Raw genomic sequence first — 13874 nt, 5'->3', positions numbered from 1 at the left:
AAACACATTTGGGACCTCAAAGACAATAATGTTGAATATTCAATAACATGGCAAATTCTTGCATCCAGCACACCTTACAATAGTGGTAATAAAAGATGCAACCTATGCTTGAAAGAGAAACTGTTTATTATTTACCGTCCAGACCTGTCATCCCTCAACAAGCGCAGCGAAATTGTAACAGCATGCCGCCATAGACGGAAACACCTCCTAGGTAACACATGAGCCAATCACCACGCCCCTACGCCAGCCTGTACCCACCCACTCTGTGCCCTATATAAACCATGGTATGCGAATGCTCCCATTAAAATCTCCTGATGATTGAGGGTACCCCCCCTCATGAAACAGGCCTGTAGAGATGAAATAGTCTTGTGATTTTTTTTCCCACACATACATATATTGCGCTCTACTACGGTATCGAGCACTATTTTTTGGATAACCTTATTAAGACATATATATATATATATATATATATATATATATATACTACAGAAATGAAAACACAGTTGTACTACTAACTGTACTGTACTTGCTGCTTACTTAGAAAAAAAAAAAACACTTACCTTTCACTATTTGAGTAGCTTTTGTTCTGCCATTTGAGTACTGGCGAGTGATCTCTGAATCTGGGAACATATCCTTCACGGATTTCTTGAAAACATCCGCAAATGAGAACGGAATGTTGCTTGCAAGGTGGCCCATAATACTGCGTTGTCGCCGCCTTGTGCTTCTCTGACCGTTCATGAGTGACTATATCCATTCGGCCACCGTGTTATGGGTTATAGATAAACCTATGGATAACAGAGACATATATAATAGTCTCCTTTTCAGGTGAGAGAGGACGCTAAAGGCAGCTCCAATGTGTTTCTATCCCTTTTCCTGGCAAAACTCGAACACCCACTTCCTATTAACAACGTCACTTCCCTATCTCTCCCGGAAGTCCCGCCCCCCAGCCACAGTCATTGGCTAACACCCCGTAGCCAGCCACGACCACAGTATTAACGTGCCGGCTGGAATAAACACACGCTGAGAAATAGCTCCGTGCTTGCCTACTTTATGAGTTATAGATAAACCTATGGATAACGGAGACATATATAATAGTCTCCTTTTCAGGTGAGAGACGACGCTCAAGGCGGTGCCTTTAAGGCGCGCCCCCAATATAGTTGTCCGGCTGGAAATCGGGAGATTTTCAGGAGAATAGTTGTCCCGGGAGATTTTCGGGAGAGGCACTGAAATTCGGGAGTCTCCCGGAAAATTCGGGAGGGTTGGCAAGTATGACTGCACTTCAGGCTGTGGGGTTGAGTGTGTTGTGCCGGTGTTGGTATACTGGCGGAATATTATTATGCGGGATTAATTTGTGTGGTATTAAAAATAAGCCTGATATGTCTTTTGTTTATTTATTGTTTAACACCTTCCCAGCTGAATATCATGACTCCTTAATTACCATAGTGGCAGCGACACCCGGAGAATGTAGGTGCGTTTGTTACATATTCCCGGTTCAAGGCACAAAACAGGAAGTACATTTCCCACCCACAGCACCCGCAGAAGGCGAACCAGTCCAAAAGATGCACAAACAATAACACACCCTTTCCGTGTATCTGTTAGTGTTATATGAAAATTATTTGGAGAGTTTTGGCCATGGCCATATTTTCAACGGAGACTAGCTGCTGGCTCTCTGCAACACCGGAGTCCACATGAAAAGATCTGAGGAGATGCGGAGGAAGAGACGGGGCTGCGGAGCTAGCCTTGAGCGTTGGGATGGACCAGCTTCACGAAGTCTTTGTTGAACGAGCATGTATCAGACTCTTCAGTTTCCCTGGGAAGATTCCCGCTCAACCGCGCAGACTGCACATTGGCCGAGAGCTAGTGGGCAGCCTAGGACAGAGTCGGCTCAGTTGTTTGCTTTTTTGGGTCTGTTCCTGTCTCTGGCCGTGTTGCCCAATAGCCGACGATGACGTGGAGCAACACAGAGGCCACCGAGGTGTATGTGGGTGTTGAAATTGTGTTTTTGTTTAGTTTGTGTATCACGTGTATCATTTTGTGAATATTTTAACTGGAACGCTCATAACTCTGCTGTGACGTCATTCCTAGCCTCCGTCTTTCGACTTCCGAGGTTAATAGAACACATCATTAACTCGAGCATTGCTTGACTCGAGCCCACACCTCAATACAAACACGACAATACTACTAGATATCTTGAGCCCACTAGGGTCACTGAGCTGAAAAATATCCACTCATCACACTAGCATCGATCCGATACTGTCGATAGCATCCATACTGTAATCGATCCTGTCGCTAATAGAAACTAAGAATTGCTGCTGTAGAGGAAAGTGTGTGCGTGTGTGTGTATGTGTGTGTGTGTGTGTGTGTGTGTGTGTGTGTGTGTGTGTGTGTGTGTGTGTGTGTGTGTGTGTGTGTGTGTGTGTGTGTGTCTTATTACCATGCATGATGTGTCAGTGTTGTCCAGCCGGCTGAGCCTTGACACGGCGCTCCAGGGGGAAGGAGTTATAGATTACTGGCTGGAGCAGGCAGGGGGCCAAGGGAGCTGCCGGGGCCCAGACCTGAGCACTGTAGGCTGGGCACGGCTATCTGCTCATCAGCCTGTCTCTGGAGGCTGCGGAGGCTTAACCTGGAGCAAGGCTCTGATTAACCAGACTAATGACACCGCGGCCCCCAGCTCCCACTTCTCAACACTATAATCACTGCTTAAGGCCCCCAGCCGCTCGCCATGTCTATAATATGTAGAAGGGGAGAAAGTGTTGCAGCTTAACGGACCTTAAAGTCCACAGACAAACATGCTGCTTTTGGACAATCTTAGCAACGTGTTGCCATTGAAATTTAGGAAGGGAGTTACTTTTAAGTTATGAACTTTTTTTTATATAAAACTGCAACAGTGCAACCTGTTTAATTCGACCCCGTTAATGTCGACAGGTAATTTATGTCCTGGTCCACCATTTTTCTTGTACAAGTCTGACTTTTTTCTTCAGACATTTTTTTTTCTTGTTTGAAAACAAGTTTTTCTGTAATGATTCCTTCCTCCCAATCACAGCTTTGTAACCTCATAAGTAACGAGTATGACTTTTCTTTGGAACACATGCATGCATATGTTCCCACTGTCACCGTTTTTGCAAAGGTTTTATGTTTTTCTTACAGAAAAATCACAGCTCTTTCCAGTTAAATAATACTTAAAATAATAAACTAATTTCTATGTGAATAAAATTAAATATAATAAGAGTAATGCTGTGATTATGTATTGCATTGATGATTAGTAATCAGATTATTTGGACAATGTAAGCTTTTCCTGCTCCTTTTCAGACACATGTTTTAATATTTACTTTTCTTTCGATATTATTTGTTTTTTAATGCAGATAAATAGATTTTATTGAAGATGCCTAATTGTTTGGATTACGTAGATGGTTTGTTGTATTCGAAATAAATTGGAGAATTGAACTGAAATGAATAATTTAATGTCTAGAAGGTTCTCATAATATTAAAAAAAACATATGTAGAAGGTTGTAAACAGTTTTTGTATGCTCCAATAATTTGTGCTTTTTAAAATTAATTTACTATGGTCAGGCCCGAACCAATTAACAGCATTAAACGAGGTACGACTGTACTGAGATGCACCTGTATTTGTTTTATTGTATTACTATTGATAATGTTTGTGTAATGTTTTGTACTCATGACTTTTTGTACAAAGCGTTGTTTTGTGCAACCAGGATGTTTGAGTCAAAAGTTAATGTGAAATATTGTGAGTTTATGGCAGCACATTTGAGCAAGTTTACAGTATGATGATGGATATGTCATGTCTGTGTCCTTTTATTTGGAAAGCAGACATTTGACTGATGACAGAAGCATTCATCCAACTAAGTTAAAACTGGAATTAATATATGCTAAACAGCCAACGACACGCCAGCCTATGTTGAAGTGTGCAAACTATATTTCTGTGTACTTTATTGTAGTCAGCATACCTGTGAGTACGTTATTGAACTGTGCCTACCTTAGTATATTTTATTGAAGTGAGCATACTTCTCTGTACTTTATTGAATTGAACCTACTTTTGTGTACTTTATTAAAGTGCATATCCTTTTGTTTACTTTATTGAAATGAGCATACTATATTACTGTGTACTTTATTGTAGTCAGCATAACTGTGAGTACGTTATTGAACTGTGTCTATCTTAGTATATTTTATTGAAGTGAGCATACTTCTCTGTACTTTATTGAATTGAACTTACTTGTGTGTACTTTATTGAAGTGAGTATACTTTTGTTTACTTTATTGAATTAAGCTTACTATACTTCTGTGTATTTTATTGTAGTCAGGATACCTGTGAGTACGTTATTGAACTGTGCATACTTTTGTATTTGTTATTGAAGTGAGCATACTTTTCTGTACTTTATTGAATTGAACCTACTTTTGTGTACTTTATTGAAGTGAGTATACTTTTGTCTACTTTATTGAAATGAGCATACTATACTTCTGTGTACTTTATTGGAGTGAGCATACTTCTGTGTACTTTATTGAAGTGAGCATAAATGTGTGTACTTTATTGAGAGGGGGATAAATGTGTGTACTTTATTGAAGTGAGCATACATTTGTGTACTTTATTGGAGTCAGTATACTTCTCTGCACTTTTTGAAGTGAGCATACTTCTGAGTACTTTATTGAAGTCAGCCCACTTGTGTGTACTTTATGGAAGTGAGCATACTATACATCTGTGTACTTTATTAAAGTGAGCATACTTGTGTGTACTTTATTGAAGTGAGCAAAAATGTGTGTAAATTATTGAGAGGGAATGAATTTGTGTACTTTATTGAAGTGAGCATACTTGTGTGTACTTTATTCGACTCAGCATACTTTGTGTACTTTTTTGAAGTGAGCGTAATTGTGTGTACTTTAATGAAGTGGGCATCCTTGTGTGTACATTAATGAAGTCTGCATACTTGTGTGTACTTTATTGAAGTGAGCATACGTGTGTACCTTAATGAAGTGAGCATTCTTGTGTGTACTTTTTTTAAGTGTGAATACTTGTATGTACTTTATTGAAATGAGGATACGTGTGTGTGTGTACTTTATTGACGTGAGCATACTTGTGTGTACTTTAATGAAGTGGGCATACTTGTGTGTACTTTAATGAAGTGGGCATACTTGTGTGTACATTAATGAAGTGGGCATACTTGTGTGTACATTAATGAAGTGTGCATACTTGTGTGTACTTTATTGAAGTGAGCATACAGTACGTGTGTACCTTAATGAAGTGAGCATTCTTGTGTGTACTTTTTTTAAGTGTGAATACTTGTATGTTCTTTATTGAAATGAGGATACGTGTGTGTGTGTGTGTGTGTCTGTGTGTGTGTGTGTGTGTGTGTGTGTGTGTGTGTGTGTGTGTGTGTGTGTGTGTGTGTGTGTGTGTGTGTGTGTGTGTGTGTGTTTTACTGACGTGAGCATACTTGTGTGTACTTTGTCATAGTCAGCATACTTTGTGTACTTTTTTGAAGTGAGCATACTTGTGTGTACTTTAATGAAGTGGGCATACTAGTGTGTGCATTAATGAAGTGTGCATACTTGTGTGTACTTTATTGAAGTGAGCATACGTGTGTACCTTAATGAAGTGAGCATTCTTGTGTGTATTTTTTTTAAGTGTGAATACTTGTGTGTACTTTATTGAAATGAGGATGCGTGTGTGTGTGTGTGTGTGTACTTTATTTACATGAGCATACTTGTGTACACTTTATCATAGTCAGCATACTTTGTGTACTTTTATAATCACAGGTGGTTACCCGCTTGCACAATGACCTGTGATAGCGCTCCTTCCTGCAGTGCAGCCATAACAGTCTGTTGCCGAAGGAGCTACAACCACAGTGCTAAACAAACATACAGTTAAGTCATGTGCGCATACAAATATAGTTTATTGACAAGTAGATCAAAGAACCTATTTCTGTGAAAGCAAACTTTTGTTCCACTAGAATGGTGACTTTTTTCTCATAATAATAATACATATTTTATTTCATCGTGATGAGTCATCACTCTTCTTTTCATAATACATATTTCTACCTTTTATAATTACTGTATGAGCTTTTTTACACTTCCAAAAAAGCCCTTTTTCCATACATTCATACCTTTATTTTTCTTCCACATATATAATTTGCACACACACACACACGCACACACATTATATATATATATATATATATATATATATATATATATATATATATATATATATATATACCCATTTCTACCGCCTATCCATATATATACATTTGTATACTGTATATATATATATATATATATATATATATATATATATATATATATATATATATATATATAGTTTTCCTTGTATCACATACATATATTTACATACATACGTATATGCACACACACACACAAACACACACACGCACGCGCACACACCACAACTTTTTTCCCGCAAAATTATTACAAAAATTGTAATAAATCATATTTTCTTATAAAATTACAAAACTGTTTTATTGAACAATTCCATCTTTTTACTCATGAAATCACAACTTTTTTCTTGTCATGTTTTTGTTGTTGTTTAAAAACATGTCTTTCTTTTAGAACAACTTTTTTCTTACTAACTTTTTTCTCCCATTACTTTATTTTTTTCCTTTTTTTGTCCTTCCAAAATATATTTTTTTCTAAAATATCTTTTTCTCACATGTCTATTTATTTTAATATTGTGACATTTTTTTCTATATGTTATTGTTACTTTCTATCTAAATAATAATATAATTCTCTGATAAGTGTTTTTTATTTTCATATTACATACGTTTTGTTGTTTCTAATGTATATATTTTTTGCATTAAATTAGAGCTTATTTTTTCTCATGTAATTACTTTTTTTTCTCATATTGTTCTTTCAAAACTGCAAAGAACATGAGCTCAGGTGTCTGAGTTCATGTTGGTCAATACTTTTTATTTCCCTTCACAAAATTATACTCCTTCCCACCCCTGCATATTATTTGTGTAATCCTAAAACACACAGTTCCCCGTTTACACTTGGCTGTGTCAAAAAGACAAGAAAGTGAAGTGTAAAGAACTTTATTAGACACCAATGACAATATAGGTGACATCAACAGGGACGGTGTGGCGAAGTTGGGAGAGTGGCCGTGCCAGCAATCTGAGGGTTACTGGTACAATCCCCACCTTCAATCGGGCAATTTCCCGCAGGCTTTCAAAACTGCAGTCATTAAACCTCTTCTAAAAAAGCGGAGCCTAGATGCCTCTGTTATAAACAACTACAGACCAATTTCAAAACTACCATTCATAAGTAAAATAATTGACAAAGTTGTCCTCCAACAACTAAATCACTTCTTGGCTTCTACTGGCTGCCACAACAACTTCCAGTCAGGATTTCGACCTCTTCATAGGACAGAGACGGCCCTTCTTAAAGTTATAAATGACATCCGTCTAAACACAGACTCTGGAAAAACTTCAGTATTAATGCTATTGGACGTCAGTGCTGCATTTGACACTGTCGACCACTCAATACTTTTGGACAGGTTGGAAAACTGGGTGGGGATCTCAGGCACAGTTTTAAGCTGGTTCAAGTCATATCCACAAGATAGGAACTATTTTGTTTCCATTGGTGACTTTGTATCAGAACCAACCAACGTATTGTGTGGAGTCCCCCAAGGTTCAATCTTGGGGCCGACTTTATTTAACATCTATATGCTCCCACTAGGACAAATCATGCAAAATAATAACATTGACCATCATTGCTATGCCGATGACACCCAAATCTATGTACCGCTATCACCAAATGACTATCGCCCCATAGATCTTCTGTGCCAGTGCATTGAGCAAGTCAAACACTGGATGTGCCAACATTTCCTACAACTAAATAAAGATAAAACTGAGATCATTGTTTTTGGTGCTAAAAAAGAAAGGTTTAACGTCATCCAACACCTTCAATCACTGTCCCTGAAAACCTAAAATAAAGCCAGAAATGTTGGGGTTATTTTAGATTCTGATTTACATTTCGACAGTCACATTTAGTGAATTATATTTATATAGCGCTTTTCTCTAGTGACTCAAAGCGCTTTACATAGTGAAAACCCAATATCTAAGTTACATTTAAACCAGTGTGGGTGGCACTGGGAGCAGGTGGGTAAAGTGTCTTGCCCAAGGACACAACGGCAGTGACTAGGATGGCGGAAGCGGGGATCGAACCTGCAACCCTCAGGTTGATGGCACGGCCGCTCTACCAACCGAGCTATACCGCCCCATCAAATCAGTAACAAAATCGGCCTACTCTCACCTCAAAAATGTAACAAGACTTAGAGGGCTCATGTCAGCTCAAGACTTCGGAAAACTTGTACATGCCTTTATTACCAGTAGGCTAGACTATTGTAATGGTCTCATTGCAGGCCTTCCCAAAAAAACTGTCAGGCAGCTACAGCCTGTTCAGAACGCTGCTGCTAGAGTTCTAACAAAGACCAAAAAATGTGAGCGCATTACACCAATTCTTAAATCCTTACATTGGCTCCCTGTACATCAGAGAATTGATTTCAAAATCCTCCTGCTCACATATAAATCACTACATGGTCTAGGGCCGAAGTATATCACTGATATGCTCCCACTACATAAGCCAGCGTTTCTCAAAGTGTGGGGCGTGCCCCACTGGTGGGGAATAGAGACATGACAGGTGGGGCGCGAGGAACGGGAGGAAATTTCACTTTAAATTTTTTTTTTAAATTATTATATTCTTAGATTATTATTTTTACTATGCTTTCATTTTCTATACACACTGTAAATCACTTTGTGATTCTGTCTGTGAAATCCGCTATATAAATAAATGGAAATTACCGGTACTTATTTTTACTGTAGGCTTTATATTTCTCCGTACGAGCGAAAGTTTGACAGACATAGCAACAGTAACTAATGGGGGCGGGACTAAGCAGAACAAACTTTCGCGCGGATGGGTAGCAGGCTAATGTGTGGATCACAATTACACAAATATATACATTTGTGACTCGCACCTCAAAGGTCGTCGAGCCAGAGCCAGCGCCTGCAGAGAAACAAAAATCTGACGGGCACACACTGTGTCATTCACCGGGAAGCACTAGCGTCAAGACAGCTCAGCCCCGAACTCAATGAGGTTTTAACATGTTGTGAGCGCGGTAAATTTGATCAAAACACAACCACTGAAAGCGCGACTGTTCTCTGCACTGTGTGAGGAAATGGGAGCTGATCATACAGCCGTGCTGTTTCACAGTGAAGCAAGGTGGCTCTCCTGGGGGAAAGTGCTGTCACTTGCCCTGTCTTGCCAAATGCATAGCTCCTCCTTTTTTTTTTGCAAAGATTGCAAAGTGGCACTTTTATTGTATTTATTATTGAACTTGATGCAAGTTATTTGATTTATTATTGAACTTGATGCAAGTTATAACACTTTTTTTGATTTATTATTGAACTTGATGCAAGTTATAACACTTTTTTTGATTTATTATTGAACTTGATGCAAGTTATAACACTTTTGTTTTATTTATTATTGAACTTGATGCAAGTTATAACACTTTTTTTGATTTATTATTGAACTTGATGCAAGTTATAACACTTGTTTTATTTATTATTGAACTTGATGCAAGTTATAACACTTTTTTTGATTTATTATTGAACTTGATGCAAGTTATTTGATTTATTATTGAACTTGATGCAAGTTATAACACTTTTATTTGATTTATTATTGAACTTGATGCAAGTTATAACACTTTTTTTTATTATTGAACTTGATGCAAGTTATAACACTTTTGTTTTATTTATTATTGAACTTGATGCAAGTTATAACACTTTTTTTGATTTATTATTGAACTTGATGCAAGTTATTTGATTTATTATTGAACTTGATGCAAGTTATAACACTTTTTTTGATTTATTATTGAACGTAATGCAAGTTATAACACTTTTTGATTTATTATTGAACTTGATGCAAGTTATAACACTTTTTTTGATTTATTATTGAACTTGATGCAAGTTATAACACTTTTATTTGATTTATTATTGAACTTGATGCAAGTTATAACACTTTTTTTGATTTATTATTGAACGTGATGCAAGTTATAACACTTTTTTTGATTTATTATTGAACTTGATGCAAGTTATAACAGTTTTTTTGATTTATTATTGAACGTGATGCAAGTTATAACACTTTTTTTGATTTATTATTGAACTTGATGCAAGTTATAACACTTTTGTTTTATTTATTATTGAACTTGATGGAAGTTATTTTATTTATTATTGAACTTGATGCAAGTTATACCACAGCTGCACAGTTATTTTATTTATTATTGAACTTAATGTTATTTTATGTTATTGAGTTTGAATGTATACAACTTGATGTTCAATAAATTTGAAAATGTTAAAGCTTGGCATTAGCGCTCTGTTGGGGCGATGGGGGCAGGTGGGGCTTGAAAACTCCCCCTTGTCCAAAGTGGGGGATGACAAAAAAAGTTTGAGAACCACTGACATAAGCCCTCTAGATCACTAAGATCTTCTGAGACCAATCTGTTAGCGGTTCCCAGAGTAAACTCAAATCAAGGGAGAGCATCATTCAGTCACTATGCAACAAATAGCTGGAATAAACTTCCTGAAGATGTCAGACGTTCCCCAAGTCTGACTACTTTTAAAACTAGACTGAAAACTTTTATGTTCACCTTAGGTTTCAGCTAAATCTTTTAATCTTTTAACTTTCAACGTCCGCACTGTTTTTATTTTTATTGTCTGCATTTTAATTTTGCTTTTATTTTCTTTCATTTCACTTTGTTGTCTGTGAAGCACTTTGAGTCTGCTTTGTGTATGAAAAGTGCTATACAAATAAAGTTGCCTTGCCTTGCTTTCTACCATCCTAGTCATGTTCATTGTGTCCTTGAGCAAGACACTTCACCCTTGCTCCTGATGGGTCCTGATTAGTGCCTTGCATGGCAGCTCCCGCCATCAGTGTGTGAATGTGTGAAAGGGTGAATGTGGAAATAGTGTCAAAGCGCTTTGATTTCCTTAAAAAGGTAGAAAAGCGCTATACAAGTATAACCCATTTTACCATTTTTACCATCAATACTGTATTATTTCAGGTATTAACTTATGATAGCAAAGAAGAGAGCGTTAAGTGAATGTGTATAAGTACTGTGACTATAAAACCCTTAAGCAGTCATTTAGCATGACACACGTGTGTGCATGTTTGTGTTTATGATTACTCCCTGATGGTCAAATTGACAACCTCAGCTTGTACTCAAAGCAGGGAATTTGTGTGTGTGTGTGTGTGTGTGTGTGTGTGTGTGTGTGTGTGTGTGTGTGTGTGTGTGTGTGTGTGTGTGTGTGTGTGTGTGTGTGTGTGTGTGTGTGTGCGTGTGCGTGTGCGTGTGCGAACCCGGTGGCCATTGTTCTGCTGTCAGCAAGTCGTCTGTCAGGCCCAGGGGACACACCGCTGACATTTAGCAGGCCGGCCCACAGCATCTCCACCTCTCCTCCTGCTGCTTCCATCAAGCCCCTTCGCTCACTCTAGTTCCCTGTCACTCCTTCACCGTGTCTGTGGCATGACGCGTAAGAGTGTGTGTGTGTGTGTGTGTGTGTTAATGAGTGGGCCTTTAAGGCTATTAAGATAAGATTGGTACGCCCAGAGTTCCTCATTATACGCATTGCCTCTACACAGAATGTTAATTGGGTGGTGGGTGTTTAACTGGGGAGGGGGGGGTGTAGAGGTGGTGTAGTTAGGTGGTAGATCAGCCATATAGAAATAGTAATAGAAAGAGAAGTATGGGAGCCATTAATCCGGTTCATTTGAGTCAAAGGTCTTGTCCATAGAATTAGAAGACATGCATGATAGGGTAAAACCAAACAAAAAAGCATATGTATGTTAAAGACATGCACATATTTCCTGATTGTTTAATGTCAGGAGTTTAGTAGAGCACCACCACCACCTACAGGATAACAATGGAACTGTATACATATCGCAACTAACCTTTTCTCCTATTATTATTAGGGACCGCAATGTCCCTTTGGGACAGAGGACCCTATTGAATTTGCAAGGTTTTATTATTATTATTATTATTATTATTCTTTATTATACCGCCCCCTCTTTGAGCTGTAATTTGACCCCCTTAACATGCTTCAAAACTTACCATAATTGACACGCATCAGGACTGGCGAAAATTGCCATCTGATAAAAAAACAACAACGCTCTAGCGACCCCTAGAAAAAAATACAGACAAAACTGCCTGTAACTTCCAGTAGAAATGTAGTAGAGACATGAAACAAAAACCTTTATGTAGGTCTAACTTAGACCTAGATTTCATACACTGACATCTTTAAGCAAAAATCAACAGGAAGTTTGCTATTTTCCCTTCAAAATTAAAGTTTAGTAAAACAGACACTTTTGCCTCTTTGAGCTGTAATTTGACCCCCTTAACATGCTTCAAAACTCACCAAACTGAACACACACATCAGGACTGGCGAAAATTGAGATCCAATAAAAAAAACCTAACCCCAAAACTCAAAATTGCGCTTTAGCGCCTCCTAGGAAGAAAACACAGACAAAACTGCTCCTAGGAAGAAAACACAGACAAAACTGCCTGTAACTTCCAGTACGAATGTCGTAGAGACAAGAAACAAAAACCTCTATGTAGACAAAAGTATTGGGACACTTAGGACTAACTCTAGGCAAAAGTATTGGGACACTTATGGACTACAAGTAGACAAAAGTATTGGGACACTTAGGACTAACACTAGACAAAAGTATTGGGACACTTAGGACTAACACTAGACAAAAGTATTGGGACACTTAGGACTAACACTAGGCAAAAGTATTGGGACACTTATGGACTACAAGTAGACACATTTATTGGGACACTTAGGACTAACACTAGGCAAAAGTATTGGGACACTTATGGACTAAAAGTAGACAAAAGTATTGGGACACTTAGGACTAACACTAGGCAAAAGTACTGGGACACTTAGGACTAACACTGGAGAAATGTATTTGGACACTTAGGACTAACACCAGACAAAAGTATTGGGACACTTAGGACTAACACTAGGCAAAAGTATTGGGACACTTAGGACTAACAGTAGACAATGACAATGTGAAATGGAATTAATTAATTTTTGTCCTCAAAATTCTACACACAATACTCTATAATGACAACGTGAAATGGAATTGTTTATTTTTTGTCCTCAAAATTCTACACACAATACCCTATAATGACAATGTGAAATGGAATCAATTCATTTCTGTCCTCTAAATTCTACACACAATACCTTGTTGAATGGGTAAAGGCGGGAAACACCAGCAAAAGTCGGTCCCGTCCAACGCTGCTTGCAGCTTTAATTACTATTGTTATTAATTGAACTCAATTATACAGTTCAAACACCCTTCACAACTGGAACAAAACAGTATATTAAAATATATGTAATGTGTTATAGCAAGACTAGCAAGGTTATTACACCAAGTTGGCTGCTAACTTATTAATTGGTGGAACATCCCAATGTCACATGGTTATGATAAAGTCATGTTCTTCAACACAATGGGGTAAAACATTTCAAATCATCGCAGTCTTTGGGCACTCGCTTCACACTATACCTGATGGATTTGTACTGTCATCTTGTGGCAGAACTTAGAACAACAACTCAGAAAGACCAAGTTGAAAGCTGTTTTAATTTAGAAAAAAGTAAAAACAATATTGATATTTATTATTGACATATTGTCCAAAATAATACTTATAAAATTAAATTGATGAACTACACACAATAAAATATTAATTCCATCCATCCATCCATTTTCTACCGCTTTGTATGTACTGTATTAATTAAACGCAATGCCTTGTTAATTCCCATTTTAAATCAATTTGTTAGTATCAATCAATCA

This window comes from Nerophis lumbriciformis, linkage group LG04 (assembly GCF_033978685.3).
Source record: "Nerophis lumbriciformis linkage group LG04, RoL_Nlum_v2.1, whole genome shotgun sequence".
Taxonomy (NCBI): domain Eukaryota; kingdom Metazoa; phylum Chordata; class Actinopteri; order Syngnathiformes; family Syngnathidae; genus Nerophis; species Nerophis lumbriciformis.
Note: the sequence above shows the minus strand (reverse complement) of the source record.